This window comes from Dasypus novemcinctus, chromosome 2 (genome assembly GCF_030445035.2).
Source record: "Dasypus novemcinctus isolate mDasNov1 chromosome 2, mDasNov1.1.hap2, whole genome shotgun sequence".
NCBI lineage: Eukaryota > Metazoa > Chordata > Mammalia > Cingulata > Dasypodidae > Dasypus > Dasypus novemcinctus.
The window spans coordinates 153,878,341-153,903,623 of record NC_080674.1 but is presented as its reverse complement, the minus strand read 5'-3'; positions in this window follow the sequence as shown (position 1 = coordinate 153,903,623).

Below are 25,283 nucleotides of genomic sequence, written 5' to 3'. Positions count from 1 at the left end.
CCCAGCCCCTATAAAACTGTTGCCTCTCCCTCAATAAAGTGGACTTGCGTGTTTACCTTGTCTCCGCGGTAGTTCTTCTGCCGTGCGCCCTCCAGTCCTGAGAGCCCCCGACAAGGGCCTGGCCTCCCTTGTCCCCAGTTTGTCGCCTGCTTCTCCGGGCGACCCCTTCGTCGCCTGCTTCTCCGGGCGACCCCTTCGTCGCCTGCTTCTCCGGGTGACCCCTTCGTCGCCGGCTTCGCCGGGCGACCCCGTCAGCCGAACCGCGCAACCCCTTGTGAGACCGATCCCTCGTCTGCTGCCGGACCGACCCCTCATCCCAAGTGGGACCGACCCCTCGTCCCAAGCGGGACCGACCCCTCGTCCAGAGCTGGACCGACCCCTCGTCCGCAGCCAGACCCCACCTCTACCGACCGAGCAAGCTGTCACAGCTGGCGCCCAACATGGGGCAAAGCAACCCCACCACAGCACAACGTGGGGCAAAGCAACCCCACCACAGCACAACGTGGGGCAAGGCAACTCCACCACAGCCTCACTCCATAACCTGGCGACCCCCCCCTCCTCTCTTCTCACCTTGGGACTTCTCTCGTGCAACATTGCTGCTACCTGAGCCTTGGCTACCTCATACGATCCACGGCGGTCTGGGAGAATCGCTGGATGGCTTTCTCCTTCCATATCGGGGGCTTATAGTGACCCGCTATGATTAAGAGGAGCCTTGGATTTCTCGGGAGCGCGTGCTTGCACGTCTGAAGTAATCCTACCACAGCCCTACGCCCTCCTCTCTTCTCACCTTGGGACTTCTCTCGTGCAACATTGCTGCTACCTGAGCCTTGGCTACCTCATACGATCCACGGTGGTCTGGGAGAATCACTGGATGGCTTTCTCCTTCCATGTCGGGGGCTTACACCGACCCACTATGATTAAGAGGAGCCTTGGATTTCTCGGGAGCACGTGCTTGCACGTCTGAAGTAACCCTACCATAGCCCTACACTCTCCTCTCTTCTCACCCCTATCTTTTCGCTCTGCATTGCTGCTCCTGAACCTTGGTGACCTCAAATGATCCACGGCGGTCTGGGAGAATCGCTGGATGGCTTTCTCCTTCCATGTCGGGGGCTTATACCGACCCACTATGATTAAGAGGCGCCAATAAAACTCTCTGAGCACCTCCACCCCTGCCTTCACCTCTGCCTCCTCCCCTCTGCGCTTGCTCCCCTTTGCCTTGCTCCACTGCTCGTTGTCCTACCCTCCCCTCGTCGGGGCCTTCTCTTGGCCCGCGACCACCGTCGGAGCCCCACCGGCTCCGACCCCTCGTCTCACCGCGCACCTCAGCTCCCATCGCCGTGCTCTCAAGGATGCCGCTCAGCCAATCTGGGTCCCCGGGAGATACGTCAAACCCGCCACCTCAGCAGCGGATGTCCCGCAGGGCACGGCGCCAGATGCGAGTGATCCAGCACCAACTGAGCCAGCTCACCCTCCACCCCGAGAGGCAACCATCCAACCCTGAAGTCCGTTCACTGCTCGCACTCTACTGTCAGTGCAGACGCCGCAACCCTCGCCATGCTGCCGAGCCAATTAACATAGTCTCTCTCCTTTTCCTTATGCTCTCCCTCGCCACCTCTGGCCAAGCTAACCCCTCTCACCAGCCCCGCTAAACGGCCCGCAACCCGCTTTCCCCGGCCCGCAGCTTGCGGAGCTTCCTCCTGTCTCGACCTCACTCCTCTTCTCAGCCATCCAAAGCGTCCTTTCTCGTCCCCCGCCCCACTCCTTTTTTCGCTTGAACCCCTACTGCGTTGCAGATTGGGCCGCCCCATGTCAGCCCGCCCCATTAACATTGGCCTCTCTCGCGCCCGTGAAGACTTTGGCCTTCTTATTGTCCTCGCCTACATCTCCACCACTCCCGACGCTGCCACCACCACCGTCGTTGGTGCCCTGACGCGACTTGTCCTCACCGCTGCGATCCTCCAGACCATCACACAGTCTGCCTCTACCGCTCTTCGCCGCCAAGAAGAGATCAACTACCTGTAACGCGCTGTCATCCTGGACTTTTAACAAGCAGATGGACCTTATAGCCACCGAGATCAACGAGAATTGGACATTGGCCACCCTTGCTTGCAACGGCAAGATACCGCCCCCCAAATTGTACATTTGTATCCCCGTCATACTCACCTCCCTCTTCAGCCCCGCTTCCCTCATTGCTTACTGCCTCTTGGGCCTCGGCTACTTGTTGCTGCTGCCATCCTGGCCCTTATTTGAAAAGAAGGGGGAAATGCGATCACCCCTCGGGCTGAAGTGTGGTTCGCTGGCCTGGCAGGGGAGCGGCCGTGGTAGGCCTAATTCCGCTGCCCCCATAATAGGGTGGTTGGTCGGGCCCACCGCCACCCCTGAAGGAAGCTCGGCATGGGCGCAGAGTGCCCTCGGGTCTCCCCTTCTCGGCAGCCATGCTTCCGCGGCCGCCCCTTCTCCCAGATGGCGCCACACGATGCCTTGTGGGGCGGCACCCTTCTTCTTCCTTCTCCCTGTGCAGGCGCAGGGCAGAAAATTCCAGTCTGCCCTTTTCCCCTCCCCCGACAGCAGCAACAGCCAGGCGTGGGCAGAAAATTCCAGTCTGCCCTTTTCCCCTCCCCCAACAGCAGCAACAGCCAGGTGTGGGTGGAAAAATCCAGCCCACCCTTTTCCCTTCCCCCTACAGCAGCAACAGCCAGGCGTGGGCGGGAAACTCAAGTCTGCCCTCCACCCCAGCAACAGCAGCCACCAATCCCTAAACCCTGCCCCTTCCCCCAGCAACAGCGACAGCCAATCCCTAACCACCACCCCTCCCCCGTCCAGTACCGCCCACTGACCTTTCGCCGGCAACCAATCAGAACAGGGCGTGGCTTCAACCAATCAGCCTTCCCCAGCCCCTATAAAACTGTTGCCTCTCCCTCAATAAAGTGGACTTGCGTGTTTACCTTGTCTCCGCGGTAGTTCTTCTGCCGTGCGCCCTCCAGTCCTGAGAGCCCCCGACAAGGGCCTGGCCTCCCTTGTCCCCAGTTCGTCGCCTGCTTCTCCAGGCGACCCCTTCGTCGCCTGCTTCTCCGGGCGACCCCTTCGTCGCCGGCTTCGCCGGGCAACCCCGTCAGCCGAACCGCGCAACCCCTTGTGAGACCGATCCCTCGTCTGCTGCCGGACCGACCCCTCGTCCCAAGCGGGACCGACCCCTCATCCAGAGCTGGACCGACCCCTCGTCCGCAGCCAGATCCCACCTCTACCGACCGAGCAAGCCGCCGCACTTGACTATGTTATACCACTGCCTTCTTGCCTCCATGGTTTCAGATGAGAAATCAGCACTTAATCTTATGGAGCCTCCTTTGTATGTGATGGTTCTCTTTTCTCTTGCTGCTTTTAGTATTTTCTCTTTGTCTTGAGCATTGGATAACTTGACAAGTATATGTCTTGTGTGTAGGCCTGTTGGGATTTATGCTGTTTGGGGTGCGTTGTGCTTCCTGGACATGTACATCCATCTCCTTCAATAGGTTTGGGAAGTTTTCAGCCATTATTTCCTCCAATACCCCTTCTGTCCCCTTTCCCTTCTCTTCTCCTTCTGGGATGCCTATAATATATATGTTTGCACAATTTGTATTGTCATTCAGGACCCTAAGCCCCTCCTGAATTTTTTCTATCTTTTTATTGACCAGTTCTACTATCTGTCTGATTTCAGATGTACTGTCTTTCACATCACTTAATCTCTCCTCTGCCTCTTTGAGTCTGCTATTTGCTGAGAGTGTATTTTTGATTTCTTGAATTGTGCTGTTTATCACCATTGTATCCATTATATTTTTGTGTATGATTGCAATTTCTTCTGCATTGTCTCCAATTGTTTTCTTCATGTTCTTTATCTCTTCCTTCACCTCATCAAATTGGTCCCTAATATATGTTTTGAGGTCTTTAATTACTTGTTCGATGTTCTGTTCCTCTTCCTGGTTTTTAGTTTGTTCATTGGATTGGGGCATGTTTTCCTGATTATTGGTTTGGTTTGTAGATTTTTGTTGCTGTCTGTTCTTCGCTTTATCTTGACAGGTTTAGTCAGTTGCTTAGCTTCTTTGTCTAGTTTGGAGTTTAATTAGTTGTTGTTTTTGCATACATGTTAAGTCTTCTCTTTGTCACTTTGTTCTTCTTATTCTATTTCCTTTTTGTTGGCTAAGATCACTTGAAGGAAAATATTAGGGCCAGAGAAAGCAAAAGGAGTAAGAAAAGAAAATGAATAATAGTAGTATTGATAGAAAATATTAACAGAGGAACCATGTGAGATATAGGAGAATGGATATTAGACTCATGTAAGTTATGTAGAATTATAACAGTAAGAAAAGTAGAGTACATAAAAATCTGAATATGGGAGGAATACAGTGTGAATTAAAAGGCCACTGTGTTCAGGAGAGAGGGAAAGAGAAAAGAGAGGACAATAATATAAAGAGTGAATATAAGGCAGAAAACAGAACAAAGGTATTAGTAATAAAAAGTCAAAAAAAAAAAAATAGGGAGGCAAACAAAGAGAGGTGTAATGTAAGAGAAATAATCAATGATGGAGGACAGAAAGATGTAGAGGAAAGTGTATAGTGTTGGTGGCCAAAATCTATACACTCAGAAAAGAGTAAATGTAGGATGAGGAAATACAGCAAATGTGAAGTCTCCCTGCAGTACCTAAGAAGAACAAGAAAGCAGAGAAAGAAAGAAAGAGAAAAAAAAGGGGACAAAAGGGAGTGGGGAAGTAAGCAAGAAAAAGAAAAAAGAAAGAAAAAGGGCCTTGGTGGGATAAAGAGGAAGGAAAAACAAGGAAAAAACAACCAAATACTAGGGGAAGTTTCAAGCAATGAATCCTTTTTGGAGTTAAATAAAATACTTAGGGATCTGATGTTCCCCCTTTTCTCCCTTCCTCACTACCCTCTCTCTCAGGCAGCAGGAAAACGTGCCTGAGAGGTCCGGTAGGAGATTCAAGTGGGCCCTTGTTGAACTAGCTCTGCACAGAAAACACTGTCTTTTAATTTCCAGAGAGAGAGCACCCACACCTCACCAGGAACCCCAAGTATGCTATTGGAGGTTTGGAAAGCATTCCTACAGTCCCTCTCCTTTAGGTATGCTATGAGAGGTCTAGTTGATTTTCTGACTCTACCTTCTCCCAGGCCAAGTTTCCTATCCCAGGGTATTTAGGTGAATCAGACTTTCTCAGCAGATTCACCACACCTCTCTTCCCAGACTCTCCCCAAGCCAGCCAGGATTCTCCTCCAAGTGCAAAAAAAAAAAAAAAAAAGAAAAAAAGAGGGGGAGGATAAACACCAGAAAATCGAACCCACACTAGCCAGGCCCCCCTACTGCACCCCCCACCAAATCCCTCCCACCCATGGAGTCAGTCCAAAACTGGAGGGCTATGGCAATCCCAGACCTCCAGGAGCTGGACTTTGGAAAGGGAAGTCCGGGACTCTGCCGACCCAGGGCATATAGGTCCGTGGAACACGGGCTACAGGGACTGTGGAGACACAGACCTGGGGACCATGCATCTGGGGACCATGGTGCCCAGGAAAGCCACCGCACAACTGACCGTTCTCAGGAAACACTGCGGCCACCAGCCCCAGGGGGAAGGGTCCCGCCAGTCCACAGCTTCCGACCGCTGTACTTATAAGCTGCAATTCTACCTTTAGCAAGCACCACCTCCACCACTCTCTCTCCAAATCGATGTCCACACACCCTCTGCCTTGCAAGCCCCCAAAATAACCTGCTCTGGCAAGACTCCAACCCCATTCAGCTGCCTCTTCACAGGAGAGACCGTAACGTGCACTCGCTTGATGCCATCTTGCCCACCTCTAGATGAAAGTTTTTAAAAGAACAATAATTAACAAGAAGGATAAGGCAAAATTACCGGTATTTGTGAACATTATGAATGCCCACCTTGAATATCCAATATATCAACATCAAATCATTTGCTCTAATAAACTACTTCAATAAAGATTTGAGTTACACAATAAATATAGAAAAACGAAAATATCACATTTATACCAGCCTTGATCTTGAAACTCTCTTTTGAGAAGAAACTATAAACACTATCAATCTTATACATCTTTGCAAACCAATAAACATGAGATTAAGATCACCAAGCTCTTGCTATAACTGTTTGCAATTCAAATCTAACCTCCATTTCCTCTTAGCCCATTGGAGTCCTGAGATTTGAACTTTAGCTCTAGAGGAATTATGGATCTTTTTTTTTAAAGATTTATTTATTTATTTATTTATTTCTCTCCCCTTCCTCCCCACCCCAGTTTTCTGTTCTCTGTGTCTATTTGCTGTGTCTTCTTTGTCCGCTTCTGTTGTTGTCAGCGGCATGGGAATCTGTATTTCTTTTTATTGCATCATCTTGTTGTGTCAGCTCTCCTTGTGTGCGGCACCATTCCTGGGCAGGCTGCACTTTCTTTCCTACTAGGCGGCTCTCCTTACGGGGTGCAGTCCTTGCGCGTGGGGCTCCCCTACGCGGCAGGGCACTCCTTGTGCGCATCAGCACTGTGCATGGGCCAGCTCCACACAGGTCAAGGAGGCCTGGGGTTTGAACCGTGGACCTCCCATGTGGTAGACGGACGCCCTAACCACTGGGTCAAGTCTGCCGCCTGGAATTATGGATCTTAACGCTGGAAAATTAACTCATAGAATGTTAGTGCTGGAAAACTTTTAAGAATATCAAGTTCAAATCTCTTTGATTTGCAGATGAGTAAACAGAAGTTTAGAGGTTAAGTAATTGATAAGAGGCAGAATGGAGACTAGTTATTATAGTATGATTGTAGGCTCTTGTAGAATAGTCCTTTAACTTTCTGTTTTGTTGTTGTCTCTGTAAGCCTGGGGAGCAGCAGACACCTGGCTACCCAGGAATTTGTCATTTCCTCATATGTATCTGAGCCTCATACATCTGAAAGCTGGAACAAAAATGCCTGCCCTCACAGTGACCTTGTGATACATGTGAGAAGTGTATGAAATGGTTGAGCTAGTGTATATGTGTGTGTGGGATGGTTTTGGTAAATTTACAGTTTTATCCATCTTTGAAACATTCGTATTTCACAAGTCAAAGGCTCTAAGAGCCCAACGTTCAGCAATTATTTACATTAATGTGTGTTTTTTTCCTTGCAGGACTTCATTTGTAGGGATTGCAACTTGTTTACTTGTGATGCTAAAATGAGAAGATTATTTGTAGCTTGGAAATTAGGCAATTCCAGCTAAAAAGAGTTTTCTTTTATTTGGAAATTATAAATTAAATGCTAAGAAAGGCTTATCATGGCAACTTAGACTTTTTCTTCCTCCTCCTGCCCTGAATTAGTCTTCCTTGAATATTCCTGGAGAGGGGAGAATGCTAAAGTTTGTAGACTTCAGCGTATCATTCCACAGTGTGTCAGCTTAGGAGCTCTTGTTCTAAGGCCTCAGGTGCCTCAGAACATGAGTCTGTGGTCACAAGAGTCACCAGACTAGGAAAAGAACAGACAAGGACATGATTTCCCATCAGATCCCAGAGCTTGAGGAGAAGGGCTTTGTCTTATTCACCATGTATCCCCAGGGCCTAATGAGAATACAATAAATAAGTATAGAAATAAGAAGACTGCTAATTATATCCTTATCTCATATGTAAAAATGAAATTTTTTCACATAGATAAAGATTTAAACAAAAAAAAACCTAAAGCAAAACAGAAAAGTGATATAAGAAAATATTGGTGAATATTTACATAAACTTGAAGGCATACGCAAAAACCGCAAGTAAATGTCTGATAAGTGTTATCAGGTAAAATAAACAATTCTTGTGTGGAAAACCCAGTACAAACAAAGTTTAAAAGGTACCTCTAAATTGGGAATGAGATTTGGAAATTGCACAATACATGTTAATACTCTTTATTAATAACAAAGCCTTAAGAATTAACCAAAGATGATGACTATCCCAGCAGGAAAAAATATAAGGATATGAATAGACAATCCACCAAAGAAAAAATTTAAGTGATTAATAGACATGAAAACAGATTAAATCTCATTAGTAAACAAAATTGCATATCTGAAGAGGACTAAGGTACTATTTACCCCTATTAAATTGGCATAGATTTTAAGACACCTAGCATTGGCTCAGTTGTCATTCTCATTCACACACTACAAGCAGAAGTGGTTATGCATAAAACTATTTTGAATTACATAATCAATAGCTTAAAGTTATGTCTGTCTTTTGATCTGGCAATTACACTTTTAAGAAATACTTGGAGGAGTATGCAAAATTATATGCAAGAATATCTACTAAAGCATAGATTATAACAACAAAAAATTGGAAGCAGGCTATATGTCCCCAAATGGTATTTGTTCAATAAATTATCGTATATTTATGTACTGGAATCTTATGCCATCATTAATCATGATTATATAAAAAGGTAATTATTGATAAAGAAACATTTATGATCTATTGTTTAATGAGAAAAACTTCATATATATTTATATGGTAATAAATGAATTGAAAAAATCCCAAAGTTAATATATCAAACACATGAAAATATTGAGAGTAGCTATCTCTGGATGATAGGGTTACCAGTGCATCTTTAATTATAAAACAAATAAATTGCTTATGCATATATGCTAATATTTTTCTAAATTAAATATGCATAAAAACTGTGTTTAATGAAAAATAATGGTTTAAAAAACAAAAGAATAACACAAAATCAATTCATGGAAGTTCTTAAAACTACATTGTGTCTTGCTGAATTATCTTTGTTTTTAAAGGACCAAATGTTAGAATCTTAGACTGTAAAAAGTTTTAGTTTGGGTTTCCTAGAAGCTGATTCTGAGACAAGGTTTCAAGTGGATGTAGTTAGTTTGGGAAATACTAGTAGAGGATTGGGGAAAACAGAGATGGATGAAAAGAAACCTAATAAAAGATCTGATATCAAGGAAGTTATCAAGAAGCAGCTAGGGCTTAATTCTGTCTAAGGGACTCAGGGAGTGTAAAAGAACATGTACTTCAGAGATTTATCACTCAAAGGAATAGAGAGCTGGGGCATTTACCCACCAATTCCTGTCAGCCATAGGTTGAGGGCTGTGAGTTCCCTGGCATCTGGCCTTCTGTACTGCCAAGCAAAGAGATGCAGATACTGGCAATTAGAAATTGCCTGGCATGTAGGAAATGATAAGGGTAGAGATCCCACGAATGGGACAGCAACAGTCTCTGCTACCTTGGAGTAGGAATTTGTCAATTAACAGGTGAAGATGCTTTGGGTCATATAAGGAAAAACATTTGCACAAAATCATATAGTTATTGGCTGAGTTAGTCTCTAATGTCAGGTATTCTAACTTCCATCCAGGACTTTTTTAACTGCATGGTGACCTGTCCTGTCTTTATCATGGTTACCTCTCTAAGCACTCCCAGTAACCACACCACCCTGTCCATTGATGATGGGATGCAGGATTCTTGTGATCTAGTTCCTTCTGCTATCATTCCATCCAAGAATAGACCCCAGGCCCATGGTTTGTAAATGTTTTTTTTAGCCATGCAGTCCTTATTTCTAATGAAAGTTTATGAGGATGACTAGTATCTAAATCAAATTAATATGGTGCTGCTCAGTTTGAAGGAGAAGAAAGGGACTTCTGTACTGTCATTAAAAGCCCTCTGGAGGGATTTCAAGGAACATAACTTGAAAATATTCCATCTTCCTTATATTTTGGAAATAATACATGGGAAAAGTGAATAATTATTCCAAGGAGTCTCTGGCTAATTGAGGTTTTACAGAAGAAACTCATGAAGAAAAATGACTATAAAATGTACTGGATAGCATTTGTAAAGTTATGAATTTTCCTGAGAAAAGTTGCCTCCTTTTTGCTTTTCCTGCTAACTACTTTTCTGTTAAATGTTCAGCTAGAATGGTGGTGTCCCGACTTCCCTGAAGGAATCATTTTATTTGAGAAAATTAAAGGGTGGTAACTTTTGAAAATGATCATCCTACTATCAGATGGATTTGATATTTCAAAGGTCAGGTTCAGAGTAGCTCTGCATAGTGAAATTGTTTGCAAATAATCTTAATGTGTTTTTAAAAAGCAATTTTCTCCTTTCAGGGTAACTTGTTTATTTGTTAAAATCATTAGTACATAAGAGTTAGAAATAGCCTACAGCCCCTGTGATGTTCTTTGAACTGGGTGATTTACTGAAGAGTCATTTTCACTTTGTAACTCAATTTAAAATGGTTCCGTTCTTCAATCATTACTTCAGGAGGGGTATGAGGCAGTCATGGGTTGACCTGTAGTTAAAACCCTGTGGGAAAAAAAAAAAATGAAGCTACTTAGTAATTAAACCATTCACTTGAAATATAAAGGTAATTATGGCTAAAACTATTACTTTCTTCAATCTCTAGTACTAAACCTTGATTTAACCGGTTATTTACATCAACTCTTTGCTTCACATCCACTTTGGTTAAAAACATGAGCATCAGGGCACAGTGGTTAAACACACAGGCATTGGAGCCAGACAAATGTGGATTCAAGTCCCATGACCACGGATTAATAGCTGTGTGATCTTGGGCAAGTGTTAAAACTATTTTGAGGCTAATTCTCACTGTGATTGTAAATTAGATAGCATATGTTAGGTGCTGTGGCTGGCACCTGGCTAGCAAACAAAGAGCTATGGTAGCTATTCTTTACTTAACAAATACAGGCTCAAATCTTGAAAAGCCATTTCTAGCTATGAAAATAATGGAGTATTAAATATCAAAGTTTCTTAGGCAAATTTATTTCAAACATGCATCAAACGTTACTAACTTGCTAGCAAGTCAGTCAGTAAATTGACAAAAAAGGTATGTTTATTAATTGGCAGTATGTAAATTGATGGGTTATATAATGTGTGTGTGTGCGCGCGCGCGTGTGCACATGGGTATCTTTTTATTTATCATTTTTTAATTAGAGAAGTTGTTGGTTTACAGAAAAATCTTGCAGAAAAAAGAGTTTCCATATATTTTCCCACATACCATTTTCCCTATTAATAACTCTTTGTAGTAGTGTGGTACCTTCGTTAAAATTGGTAAACAGGGAAGCGGCTGTGGCTCAATCAGCTGGGCTCCCGTCTACCATATGGGAGGCCCTAGGTTTGCATCCTGGGGCCTCCTTGTGAAGGCAGGCTGGCCCTCACACTGCAGAGAGCCTCCCAGCCTGCAAGCGCTGCAGAGAGCTGACTTAGCAAGGTGAGGCAACAAAAAGGGAGACAAGTAAAAAAACAAAAACAAAACACAGAGGAGTGTGCAACAAATGGACACAGAGAGTAGACAACAAGCAAGCCGTGGTGGGGGGGGCGATAAATAAAAATAAAATACAGACACACAGAACAATGCACAGCGAATCGACACACAGAGAGAGCAGACAGCAAGCAAGCCGCAAGGGGGTGAGAATAAAAAAATTGATAAAATAATATTATTATTATACTATTAACAGTTTTCATTATGGCTCACTGTGTTGCCCAGTCTTATTTTTAAAAAATATATACAAACTAAAATTTCTCTTTTTAACTACCTTCAAATACATAATTCAGTGGTATTAATTACATTCACAATGTTGGGCTACCATTACCATCCTCCAGTACCAAAACTTTTCAATCACCCCAAATGGAATGTGTACATTTGTATTTAAAGAAAGATTGCTGTTTCATTTCAGAAATTCGTTAAAAACATAATGTCTCCCTCAGTTGTTACATGGAAGTATGTGGTAGGTTGGATGAAATACCATGTCCAAGAAGCACAAATATTATTACCAAGAAGCAAATAAGAATGCAAATGTGTTTGCTATTAGAATAACAAAGTTCATCACCAGTGCAAATGTGTTTGCTATTAGAATAGCAAAGTTCATCACCAATAATAGTGTCTAATAGGGAAAATTAATAGAAAGGGTGAAAGGGTGTCATCCAGGACAAAAAGCAGAATGCCAGCAATAAATTCTGCTTATTTTTAAAATAACCACCTTTTAATATATTAATATTTAATATATTACTATACTACATATATACTACTTATATGCAGTCTTATTTATAAAAGTTTGAACAAATGGGGTTATATCGTATACATGTTTTTATTGAAAATTATTTCTTTTTGACAGAATTTTCCTTGCTTTGGGATTTTAAATTGTATTTTATTATTTTTAAACTTTATTTTGTACATTTAATAATTGAAAATATAAACAATTATTAATAAAAGCTAAAAAGAAAACACAGTTGAATAAAAACACCCATTTCTCAATTAAATGTACTGGATATATTAAATTATATTTTAAATCAGCTTTATTGAAGCATACGTCACATACAGTAAAACATGCATTTTTTATGCGTTTTGATAAAGATGTACATCCTTCCACCCACCATCCCAATCGAGATGTAGGAGAGTATCATCACCCTCAGAAGTTCTCTTGGACCGTTTTGCAGTCCCTTCTTCTCATCTATGGATCCAGGCAATTACTGATCTGATTTCTATCACTAAATATGAATTTTGAATGGTCATAAGGTCATATAAATGGAATCATACAATATGTACTCATTGTATCTGGCTCCTTTCACTTAGCACATATTTTTTGAAATTCATCCATGTTGCTGCATTATGGTGACCATGAAAACGTGTTGCTCAGATCTCTTACTTCTGGGAACATAATTGACCAAGGGTCCCTGCCCTCACTGTGTTTGTGGCCAAGGCCACACTACCCACAGGCTGCGCTGAGACAATAACTGTGCAGCGTGGCAGTGATACTAAGACAGGCCCATTCCACTGAGGAGAAGGACTATTCTGACCAGCAGCTTTGGCTCAAGGACTCCCATTGGCCTGGCCAAAATCTTTTTAGGACTGCACTGCTGTTCTGAGATTATTCTTACCTAACCCACTTTCCTCTATTCTCTCTTTTACAAGAGTCAGATCTGCACTGTGATCTGATGACACTTGCTACCTACTCTAGTCCCTCCCATATTTCTCTCAAGGAGTTTTCTCCAATAAATCTCCCACTCAAATAATTCCATCTTTTGTCTGTTTCTTGAAGAACCTGAACTAACTCATGTATTACTTGGTAACTCATTCTTTTTTTAATGCTGACTTTTATTCCATTGCAATAAATCACAGTTTGGCTTTTCTTCTATATTAATGGACAACTGGATTGATTTCCAGTTTGGGGCTTTTATGAATAAACCTGCTATGCACATTTGTGTACAAGTCTTTGGGTGGAAGTGTGTTTTCATTTATCTTGGATAAATACCAAGGAGCATAATTGTTAGTCGGATAGTGAGTGTATAACTTTAAAAGAAACTGCCAACATGCTTTCCAAAGTGGTTGTACTGTTTCACATTCCCACCAGCAATATATAGGTTTCTGTTGTTCCACATACTCATCAACAGTTGGGGTCATCAGTCTTTTTAATTTTAGTTATTTCTGTGGCTCTGCATTGGTATGTCATTGTTTTAAATTGCATTTCTCTGATGACCAAAAATGTTGAATATCTTTTCAAGTGCTTATTGAGCTATCATAAACTTGTTTTTTTGTGATGTGTGTATTCAACTCTTTTGTCCATTTTATTGGATTGTTTGCCTTCTTATTATGGAAATGTAAGAGTTTTTAATATATTCTGATACTAATCCATTGTCAGTGTGTGTATCGCAAATGTGTTCTCCTGGTCGTTGGCTTGCATTTTCACTTTCTTACTGATGTCTTTTGAAAAGCACCTGGTTTAATTTTGACAAACTCCAAGGCATCTACTTGTCTTTTTCCTTTCATTGTTAATAATATTTTTGTTGTCTCTAAGAAATCATTGCTTACCTCAAGGTTGTGAGAATTTTTCTCCTATCTTCTTTAGAAGTTATATATTATAATTTTTATTTAGATCTATGACCCATTTTGAGTTACTTTTTCTTTATTGTATTTGATAAGGAGGTTAATATTTTTCCATATGGATTTATAACTGTTCCATCACAGTTTGTTAAAAAGACTATCCTTTCCCCATTGATTTCTCTTGATATCATTGTCAAAAATCAATTATCTATAAATGCATGGATCTATTTCTGGACTCTCTGTTTTCTATTTCATTGATCTCTATGTCCATCTTTAATACTACTTTGTTTTATCACTATAGCTTTAGAATAAGTCTTGAAATAAGGTAGTATAAGCCCTCCAACTTTGTTCTTCTGTCAAAATGATCTAGGCTATTCTAGGTCCTTTGCATTTCCATATGTATTTTAGAATCAGCTTGTCTGTTTCTACAAGAAACCTGCTGGGATTTTGATTGGAGTTTTGTTGAATCACACGATCAGTTTGAGGGAGAATTGATATCTTAATGAAAATGAGTCTTCCAATTACATGCTGCCTATTACTCAATATTTATAAACATTTATTTTGGGAGGACTAGTATCATACTGGTTACTTCATAATGGTCAAAAGTACAAGGCTGACAATTCTAATTTTTACAAGAATTCCAATTAGGCCTTTCCCAGTAATTTTTCTGTAAATGCAAACAAAGTTTTCCCAGTTCTAGCTTTGATACTTTTTTCCCTTTGGTATAGAGAAGTAGAATAAACAGCCAGAAAATCTAATTAAGGTGGATATCCAAAGTTCATTGCTAAAAAGGCAGGCAAGGTAAATGAGAGAGCATAAGGCCAAAAGACCACACTTTGAGTACTGGCACCTTTTCGAGCAGGTATGATCTTGGGCAATTCACTTAATTTCTTCTAACTGTAAATTTGTTATTAGAAAATATAGGTCTAATCCAGGGGTTCTTAAATTTTTTTGTTCCATGGACTCCTTTGCCAGTCAGGTGAAAACCACAGACCCCTTTCTAAGTCCATACTATACTGTGAATTATTTAATAAATGTATCACCTGCACCAACACATCCCAACAAGAATAATGGTTTCTCTTAATTTCAATTCAAGCTCATGGATCCCTTGTTACTAATTCAACCCTGCTTTTTCCATAGGTCTAGTTTAAGTCCCTTGTAAAATAATGCGTGACTGTGAAAACACTGTAAACTCTAAGGCACTGAACACACTTAATTATTTTTCTTTAGTAAAATAAAATCCTGTTCTCTTAGATTATTCTAATTTTCTCTCCATTTCTGCAATTACCTGGATATTTGTATCAGGATTCTTTTATGCCTCTTTTTTTTCTGTTAGTTTGTGTTATGAGCACTCAGCTAGAAAGAAATACTCTCCAAAGCATTTATTCTGTAGGGAAAAGTTTCTTCCTCTCTTTGGGATTATGTCTGAGAAATAATATGGTTTGGACTTTCAGCCAACCAAGACAGCAACAGCAGGAAAACCTTTCACTTAGAGGGGAAAAATAGATGATTTTGATTATATAAAGTGTCCTTATTAAGAATATATTTTTGTGTGTTTTAAGACATATTTAAAATTGAACTTTTAAAATATTTTTGCTCATAGGAAGTCTCACGACTAAATTAATTGATAGCAGAAATTGTTCTGGCTTTGGTGCCCTGGCATTTCCAAGGGAATTCGATCCATAACTTCTCAGAAACACTTATTCTTGAAATAAAGAGCTAGCCTTGTCTCAGCAGATCAAAGTAAAATAGAACCTACAAAGACTGAGCTTTCCTTGACTAGTTCCATGTATCCCAAAGCTTGAAAGCCAGGCCTCATGCCTTATAATATTAACCCTTCCTCCTTTTGTTAGGAATATGACTTCAGGAAGCTATTCGATCTCTCTAGACCTCAGCACCTTCATCTATAAAATGGGTTAATATGAATACTGCCCTCACAGGATTGAGATAGCATTGAATGAATTAATAATAGAAAGCACTTAGAACAATGCCTGGTATGTGGGAAGTCCTCCAAACATGGTATGTTTAGAATAGGCATTCAATAAGCATTATCATTGAAAATACTCCCTATCTTTTTTGTGCTATTCTTTTGTATATGTGGTACCAAAATGTATTATTTGGAAAGAGTTATTCTAGTTTTTGAAGGTCTGAATTGGGTAGACAGGGATCTCGATATTTCCAAGTTAATCTTAGGTGTTTCAATTGCTCCATGCATGGGAAACTAGGAATGCCTGTGCATTTGTAGACTTGTCTTTTCGCACTGTGGCTGGGACTAGTGGTCTGTGAGAGGAGGCCCCAGTGCCACCACCCAGTGTCCAACATGGGCCCCTAACACCTCTGGCATATCATATTTCTCTCTCTTATTCCTAATGGCCCTCTTTTAAGACTGACTTTTCTGCTTGTCTTTGAATTTCTTGTGGGGAAGAGTCGTTTTGGCCCTTCAGCACCTAGCATAGTACCTGGCACTTAGTAGGTATTTGTTAAGTTTTGAATTCATTCCTGGTATTGAATTTCAGGCTTATTCTTATTTACCCTTTATAGTGGCTTGCCATTTAAATGGGTGCTTAAAAATGAAAAACAACAACAAAAACAACATGAGAAGATAATAATTAATCCTACTCTTTGTTGAAAACCAAAGACCTTCAGTGTTTTGCATGGGCTGTGTGGTCCTGGCTCCAAGGAGAGAGCTAGGATCCATGCATACCTAAGCAGAAGGAGCACAATGCCATTATCTCTGTGACTTTAAAGCAAACTTCTACTCTCGCCCCCTTCTAAATCTATTCTCCACACTCTATAGCCAGACAAATCTTTTAAAAATGCAGGTGTGACTGTGTATCTTTCTTGTTTAAATCTCTTTACTGACTTCCCACTGGTCTTGGAGTTAAGTCCATATCACCTTGGCCAATAGGGCCCTCATGCTTTAGTCCCTGCTGAACTTCCAGTTGCGTTTGAAATCACTCTTCCCCTAATTCCCTGTGCTCCAGCAGCTTTCAGCCTTCTTGTAGGTCTTCAAACATGTTCTTTCCAGCTTAAAGCCTTTGCCCCTATTTTTCCCTCTCTTCCCCATGGATTTTTACACGCCTGGCTCTTCCTTCTTTTCAGGTCTTCCTGGAAAACGACTCAGAAAGAGAAGTGTTCCTTTAATTTCTATCTATGCACCCTGTTTGTTTTCCTTCTTATGACTCATAGCTATTTGTCAGTAAACATTTATTAAAGAGCTCTTTGGAGTTTGTTTTGCTGGTAGTACAATACAGGCTTTATTCCCCGAGCCAGGCCCAGAGCTTGCAAGAATTTATGTGTTAGTTGAAAGTTTCCTAATTTAATCTGCATTCTTTTCTTGTCTCATTGGCAGGGAGATGAGCATTTGGGGGAAGCACAGCATGAGCATCAAAATGTTTCAGGGAGCATGGGTGACTGCATGTTCAGGGCACTAGACTCACTATACTGAATTGACTTCTCATTTCGGTTTAGCCGTAAGAGTGTTTTATCTGACTGGAAGGAATGTATCAGATCAAAATAAGTTATAAAGAGATAACTTAACCAGCTTTTCAGTGTGGAAAGCTGAAGCCCTATTTCACACAGGCCACTAGAACTTCCTCATGTGCATGGAAGGAACAGTCCAGTATCTAACCAGAAGATTGGTATTTTGGGATAATGCAATCTAACTTATGTGACTTACAAATGGGCTATGAAAGGGTAAGGAGCCTTACTATGGTTAATATTATGCTGAGATATTATTCAATGGATATTTTAACCACTTTCAAATTATTACATCAATTCACACAGAAATAGTAACAGGTGTTGTTAATATTTATTCAGAGTGGAAAAGCACATGTAAATAAATTAGACTAAATATTTTTATGCAAGCAAAAAATCGATCACTCAAGCTCTGTAAACATTATCTTGAGGATGGTGAAACCTGTAGCTTCACCACAGTGAACTTTCTAGATTGACTGTGGTGGCCCTGTGTCATGCCTTTATTACACAGGGCAATGTCTTCTACATTATGTATCTGTGTTCTAATTCATTTTCATGAGGAAGGTTGGGGCACACAAATCATCCTGGGCCTCAGAGAGCTTTTCTCAGCATAGAGGCAGTTTTGTATTTCTCCCTTCAGACAAAAATTTGGCAAATTATAGGTGGTGAAATAAAAAGTCTCTATATGCAAGAGAGTTTAAATGACTTCCATAAATTACCTGACCACTGGCAAGTCCTCCCCAGTCAATGCCAATTACTAACATGGCTACTTTGCCATACTGACTGTGATGGTTAGGCTATTGTGTCAACTCTGTCAGGTAATTGTCCCCAGCTGTTTGGTCAAGCAAGCACTGGGCTAACTGTAATACAAGGGCATTTATGGACCTTAGTCGCCATTGACTTTACTGCAGTGGTAAATCATAGATAGCTGATTACAATTACATCAGTCAGGAAGATTGCCATCAACAATGAGTGATGCTTCATCCAATCACTTGAATGCCTTAAAAGGGGAAGTGATTCCAGCATTGAGTGAGAATTTCCCAGCTCATTTTTGGATAGCCAGCATCTCCCAGAACTCATCAAGAACCTTCACTGGATTTTCATTGGAGCCCCTGGTTGCAGCCTGCCTGGAGAACCTGGACTTGTGCATTCCCACGGATGTGTGAGAGACTCTTAAAATTGCATGCTATTGACAGATATCTCTTGTTGATTCTGTTTCCCTAGAGACCCTGACTAATACACTGACTCATTAAAAAAATATGGTATTGATGTGGAGGCTTAGGCTTGGAACCAGGGGAGCAGATTTCTTTTTTTTTTATAATTAAATTTTTAAAAGAGGCTTTAGATTACATAAATTTTACATAAAAAATATAAGGGATTCCCATATGCCCCATTCCCTTCCATTCTAGCACTTTCCCACATTAACAACATCCTTCATTATTGTGGTACATTTGTTACAATAAATGATCATTGACTGCAGTTTACATTATATTTTATACTTTGTCCCAACATGGTTGTAAGTTATGACAAAATATACAATGGTCTGTATCCATCACTGAAATGGCATGCAGGACAAATCCAATGTCCTGAAAAGGCACCCATATTTCACCTATTCTTCCCTCTCCCATCCCTCAGAACCTCTGGTGGCCACTGCCTTTACGCCGATGATAAGAGTTCTTCCATTGCTAGAATAATAATAAGTCTACAGAGAATAATAAGCCTACTTTACTGCACTGTTCATTCCCCAGTCTTGAAGATTCTGGGATGGTGTTGCCCACTTTGTTTCTAATTGAGAAAGGGGTTAGATTCCATGGGGCAGATGGATAGAGCTGTCTTGCTTGCAGTTGCAAATAATCTCTGTTCCTTGGGATGGACATTGTCCATCATCATCTCCTTGTTAATTGTCCTGGGTGAGTTCAATGAACTAGAGAGTAGATGTCGCAAATCTGAATGAAATTCAGGGCTCAACTGGGACATAAATGGATGAAAAACTTAAGTCTCTGGGACATATATCTATCAAGTATATTGCTAATTATGGTTTCAAATAAAAGGCGCAGAAAAGCCATATGTAGAGAACCTATAAATGAGTCTAACTGTTACACTAGGGAGCATAAATTCCAAGGTAAGACCCTCTGACAAGGTGCCGAATTCCTTAGCTGTCTGTACTGCTTCTAGTTTCTGGATGTCTCTAGAGCGCTCAGGAGCCCTGCTATTTGAGGCAAGTTTACTGTGGCAGTCATTGAGATCCTGCTGAGACTTGCATAAGCATAACCTCTGGAATGACCTCCTGACTCACTTTGAAATCGCTTAGCCATAAAAAATTCATTTATATTTAATATGTCCACCTTTTGATCAAGGCCTTTTTCCAAATGCATAGCTGGTTGGCAGTTGGTAATAATCCCTCTGTGCTAGTGAGGCTCATCCCCAGGAGTCATGTCCTACACTGGGGGGAAGGTAGTGAGTTTATATACTGAGTTTGGCTTAAAGCAGCCACATTTGAGCAACAAGGAGACTTTGGGGGGTAGCTCTTAGGCAATATTTAATACTAGGCTGTTTCAATTTCAGAAGAGCAAGGTTCATAAGTAAAGCATCAGTATCAAGGGTCTGGTGTATCGATCCATCTTCCTTCACTAAGCACTGCCCATGTACTCTAGGGATTCTTGCCACTCTATTAGAGAATGTAGCAGGACACTTCAGGATGGGAATTCGATATTCTCTCCGTCATTATGTGGCTCTCCACCCACCAAGACAATGCCCCATGAATACTTGAATATTTTCTAATGTCTTAGAGGCATACCCCAGGTGAACCCCTTCCTGTGCGACCCCACATCACTGACACCCTACACCAGTGATCCTCCCCTATCACTGCTGTGACCCTTCTGTGAATCAAAACCTATCCAAAAATGAAGCCAGCAAAATAACCAAATATATTTAAGAAGAAAATGAAATAATAATTTTAAAATAACCAAAAAAAAAAACAAAAAAATTTAAAACCATTCAAAATAAAAAACAAGTTAGATATTGTGTCATCACTGTAAGAGCTGTTGTCTTGTACGTACAGTGACATTTTCTTCCATAAATTCTCCCAGTGTCTTATTTTTTTCATTTTCTCTTCAAAGAAGTGTTGGGATACAGAAAAGTCACATAGAGAATACATGTGATTCCCATATACCCAACACTTTCCCCCTCTTCCCCTGTCCCTTATTAATAACATTTTACATGCAAATAGTACATTTGTTACAATCGATATACAAATATTGAAGTATTGCTACTAACCATGGTCAATGGTTTACATTACATTTTACATTTTGAGCTGCACACTTTTATAGGTTTTGACAAAATTTGAAGTGGTCTATGTCCATTATAGCAAGATCATGAAGAACAATTCCAATGCCCTAAAAGTGCCCTATGTTTCTTTTATTTTATTCTTTCCTCCCCCTCCCCTTGGAACCTATGATAATTACTAAGTTTCAATTTTTCAAGAATAAGATTCATAGTTACCTGCAATAATATTGAGGCTTGACATATTGGTCTGTTTTCTTTTATTAGGTACTGCCTATGTTCTCTTGGGATTCTTGTCCCTCTCCCCAGGATGGTGTTGTAGAAGTTGAGAGAGGTTCAATTATTTGCTGCGTATAGAAAGGCCAGGACTCAAGAATGATTTTGAGAAGGAAAAATGATTTATTGACCGCTGGCCAGACTCGAGAGCTTTCTGTTTCAAACCCAAGCTCGAACTAGATTTTCAAGTTCCTTTTATACAAGGTGGGGAGTCAAATGGTGCTTTTATTAAAGAAAACTACTTTCTTTATTAGTGAAGTGTTTGCCTGAGTATCAGGTAGGTTTTGAATTAACATATCGCCCACATTTTAGGTGAGCTTGAATTAGCATCTTGCCCACATTCCCTCTGGATGCAACTTTGAATACACATTCAGTCTTACATCCTTTTTGAACATTCAAACCCCTATCACTTAACGGGAGTTCTAGAGACTAGGCACACTTGGATACAGAATTAGATGATTTTGAATTTATGCACAGGCTATATTATATTTCCTATTCGAGGCCAAGTCCAAGTTCCCTTAAGCTTTGGCATCACCACCATCAGAGTTTCCCTGGACTGACTGGTATGTATATAGAGTTTGCATTGCTAAATTGCCTCCCAGGACTGGAGTCATTGCCATGGTCACCAAGGGCAGGACTGCAGCCTCTTACCGTCCCACACCCACAAATCAGGACACAAAGGGACGAATAGCTTCCCACCCAGAGCCCACATCAATGGGAGTTTAATATTTTCTTGTTTATTGTGTGGGTATCTACCTACTGATATAATACACTATGACAAGGTGAACACTTAGATGTTACATAGAAGCTTGCCCCAGGTCCACCCTGTCCTGTATACCGCCCCCCACACCTAACACCTTACACCAGTAACCCTCCCCTGCCATTTTTGCCAAAAGAACATTTCCAAAATTATAGATTTAACCACAGACCTGCAAATCCCCAGAGTTCTTCTGCTCCTCCCCTCGACCGTCCCCCAAGTCCCATGTATAGTTCAACCTGCCCTCCACCCTACTCCATCTGACAGACCAGTACTTCCAAACCCAATCATGTCTCTGCACCACTGTCACACCCATCCACTGCCCAACCACACCCTTCCACCTTATCATAGATTTTACCCTTATGGGAATGAGCTCACTATCCTTTACTCCTTTGCTGTCTCCTGTAAACCTGTCTTCCAGACTCTAGCTCTGTGAGTCTGCTCGATTTGCTTAATTCATATCTGTGAGGTCATATAATATTTGTCCTTCTGTGTATGACTTTCTTTACTAAACATAAGGTCTTCAAGATACATCCATGTTATCCCATGTGTTAATATTGCATTCCTTCTTACAACTGAGTAAATATACCATTGTATGTGTATACCACAGTTCGTTTATCCTTTCATTTGTTGATGGACATTTGGGTTGCTTGAAACTTTTGCCAAGAGTGAGTAATGCCACTATGAATATTGGTGTGCATATATCTGTTCAAGTCCCTGATTTCAATTCTGGGTATATACCCAGCAGTGGTATTGCTGGATCATATGCCAGTTCTATAGTTAGCTTCCTGAGGAAACCGCAAAACTGTCCTCCACAATGGTTGCACCATTTTACATTTCCACCAGCAGTGGACAAGCATTCCCTTCCTTTCACATCCTCTTTAAAACTTGTAGTCTACTGTTTTTTCAGTAGCTGCCCGTCTAATGGGTATAAGAGATCTCATTGTAGTTTTGATTTGCATTTCCCTAACAGCTAGTGATGTTGAGCATCTTTTCATGTGTTTTTTAGCCATTTGTATTTCTTATTTGGAGAAGAGTCTATTCAAATTGCTTGCACATTTTTAAATTGGATTCCTTATCTTTTTATTTTTGAAATGTAGGATGTTTTAATATATGCTGGATGTTAGGTCCCTGTTGGATAGTTCTTTACTAAATATATTCTCCCATTAAGTAAACTGCCTTTTCACTTTCTTGACAAACTCCTTTGAGGTACAAAAGTTTTTAATTTTGAGGAGATCCCATTTATCTTTCTTTCTTTTTTTCTTTCATTGCTGGTGTTTTGGGTGGAAAGTTTGTGAAACCATTGCCTACTACAAGATCTCATAGATGCTTCCCTACATTATTTTCTAGGAGTTTTATGGACTTGCTATTGTAAATGGAACTTTTTTCTTGTTTCCTCCTGAGAGTCCTCATTATTGGTTTACAGAAATACTACTGATTTTTGCATGTTGATCTTATATCCTGCCACTTTACTGGACTCATTTATCAGCTATAGGAGCTTCGTTGTAGATTTCGCAAGGCTTTCTATGTATAGGAACATGTCATCTGCAAATAGTGAAATTTTTACTTCTCCTTTTCTAATTTCAATCCCTTTTATATCTTTTTCTTACCTAAGTGCTTTAGCAAGTACTTCTAATACAATGTTAAATAAGATTGGTGACCATGGTCATTGTTGTCTTGTTCCAGATCTTAGAGGGAAAATTTTTAGCATTCACCATTGAATATGATGTTAGCTGTTGGTTTTTCATGTATACCCTTTGTCACATTGAGAAGTTTCCTTCTATTCCTGTCTTTTGAAGTGTTTTTATAAGGAAAAGGTGCTGTACTTTGTCAAATGCTTTTTCTGCATCAATAGGAATGATCATGTGTTTCTTCCCCCTTTTGATCTGTTAATATAGCATGTTACAGTGATTGATTTTCTTATGTTGAACCATCCTTCATACCAGGAATGTAACCCATTTGGTCATTGTGTACAATTCATTTCATGCATTGTTGAATATGATTAGCAAGTATTTTTTTTAAGATTTTAACATCTAGATTCATCAGAAAGATTGGTCTCTAGTTTTCCTTTCATGTGACATCTTTATTTGGCTTTGGTATTAGGGTAATGTTGGCATCATAGAATGAGCTATGCAATGATCCCACCACTTCTATTTCTTGGAAGAGTTTAAGCAGGATTGGCATTAGTTTTTTCTGGAATGTTTCATAGAATTTACCTGTGAAATCATCTGCTCTGGGCTGTTTTTAGGTGGGAGGTCTTTGATGACTAATTCTGTCTTGTTACTTGTGATTGGTCTGTTGAGTTCATCAATTTCTTCTTTTGTCAGTGTAGGTTGCTTGTGTGTTTCTAGAAATTTGTCCATTTCATCTAAATTTTGCATTTTGTTGTAATACAATTTTTCAAAGTATCCTTTTATGATACTCTTTATTTCTCTGTAATCAATAATGATATCCCCTTCCTCATTCCTCATTTTATGTATTTGTGTCTCTCTTTTTTTTCTTTATTAGTCTAGCTAAGGATTTGTTAATTTTATCAATCTTTTCAAAGGACCAACTTTTAGTTTTGTTAATTTTTTCTAGGGCTTTCTTATTTTCAATTTCATTTAGCTCTGCTCTAATCTTTGCTATTTTCTTCTTTCTACTTTCTTTGGGATTGGTTTGTTGTTGTTTTTCTAATTCCTCCAGGCATGCAGTTAGGTCTTTGATTTTAGCTCTTTCTTCTTTTTTAATAAAGGCATTTAGAGCTATAAATTTCCCTCTCAGCACAGCTTTTGCTATAGCCCATATGTTCTGATATGTTGTGTTATCATTTTCATTTATTTCAAGGTACTTTTTGATTTATTTTGCAATTTCCTCCTTGACTCACTGATTGTCTACGAGTGTGTTGTTTAATGAGTGTGTTGTTTAACTTCCCTATCTTTGTGCCTAATCTGCTTCTCTGCCCCTTACTGATTTCCAGCTTCATTCCATCATGACTTAAAAGATTACTTTGCATAATTTCAGTCTTTCTAAATTCATTGAGAGTTGTTCTGTGGCCTAGCATGTGGTCTATCCTGGAGACTGATCCATATGTGCTTGAGAAGAATATATATTCCACTGTATTTGGGTGTAATGTTCTGTATATGTCTATTAGCCTAGCTCCTTTAACACATTATTCAAAGTCTCTGTTTCTTTATTGATCCTCTCCTGAGATGTTCTGTCTAATGCTGATAATGGTGTATTAAAGTTCTTCGCTATAATTGTAGAGGCATCTGTTTCTCCACTTAGTTTTTATAATGTTTACCTCATATATTTTGAAGTGCAAAGGAATAAGAATAAAAAAAGATGTAACAGAAAAAACTAAGAAACAAAATAGAGTAAAATCCAATGAATTAAAAGCTGGACAGATGAGAAGATAATAAAAGTGTGGGAAAAAAAAGGAGAGAGAGAAAAAAGACAAAAATGAAAACCAAACCAGAAGAGGTAGAATGAAAGAAAAGCAACAGAATTCAGAAGATAGAAAAATGAAGGAAAGAAAAGAAAAAGTAGGTTGAAAAAATAAGTAAAAGGAAAAAAAGTAAACAAAGAACAGGAGAAGACAATAAACAAAAAACAAAACAGCAACAAAAAACAACCCAGGAAAAATAGCCTTCCCTCTTAGACCCCTAGGGACCTTCTTGGGTTGCTAGTCCTCATCAATT